Source organism: Mastomys coucha, chromosome X, assembly GCF_008632895.1.
Source record: "Mastomys coucha isolate ucsf_1 chromosome X, UCSF_Mcou_1, whole genome shotgun sequence".
Taxonomy (NCBI): domain Eukaryota; kingdom Metazoa; phylum Chordata; class Mammalia; order Rodentia; family Muridae; genus Mastomys; species Mastomys coucha.
This window is the reverse complement of record NC_045030.1, coordinates 105901013-105902179: the sequence shown is the minus strand read 5'-3', so window position 1 is coordinate 105902179 and position 1167 is coordinate 105901013.

Below are 1167 nucleotides of genomic sequence, written 5' to 3'. Positions count from 1 at the left end.
AGCAAGTTCAAGGGCAGCTGGGAATACAGGAGGTCCTGTCTCAAAAAAAAAAAAAGTCAGGCGTGATGGTGCACACCTGTACTTGTACTAGTTAGTGCTTATTGCCCAAAGAAGCTGGATTTCACGGTCAGCCTTCAGTATATGGGGAACATAGCTAATTGGAGGCAGGCCTGCACTACATTAGATACTCTCGAGTGTAAAGACAATCCAAGTTTTAAAGTACAATTACCATATAATCCAGAAATTTAATTTCTAGGTCTATACCCCCAAAAACTAAAAAGAGGATTTTGAGCAGTTGTACCCCAATGTATGCACAACACTACTCATCATAGCGGAAACGCAGAAGCACGCTCAATTTCTACCAATAAATGAATGGGAAAACAGTGTTATTACTCAACCATAAAAACAAGGACATTCCAAGGTGGTTGTAGTGGCTTGCCTATAGTGCCAACTACTCTGGATGCTGAGACAGAAGGATTATTTGAGCTCAATAGAGTGAGGGATTGTAACATTTGTAATGTGACTGAGCCTTAGGATATGATACTAAGTGAAATATTCCAGCCACAGAAAGACAAAACCTGATCACACATACATAAGGTGTGCACAATACTGGAGTTTGCAGTGACAGAAAACAAATTGGATGAAAAGCTAGAGTGGGTAGCTGGGGTTGTTGAATGGTGTGTAGTTTGAGTTTTGAAAGGCAGATGGAATTCTGGCCCCAAGGTTTAGTTCACAGAGCACTTGTCTAACATACACGAGGCTCTGGTGCTTGTCACCAAGTTGCAGGGGATACAGTTCAGTGGTAGAGTTTTTGTCTAGATTCCATCACACACTTCCAGTCCCGGTACTCAAGACTTAAGGGCAAGAGAACCAGGAGTTCCAGGCCATTACTAACTACATAGCAAGTTGGGACAGCCTGCGGAACATTGAGGCCCTGATTCAAAAAGCAAAAGCAAAACAGACATGGTGGTGCACGACCTAGCACCTAAGAGGCAGAGATCTCTATGAGTTTGGGACCATCCTGGTACACAGAGTGAATTCCAAGATAGAGTGTGACCTTGTCTCAAAAAATATATGAACTAACAGTTGTCTTCTGGAAATTGATTGCAAGGGGTGTCTTAGCACAGGTGAACTACACAGGCTACACAAGCTGGGCACGGTGGATCA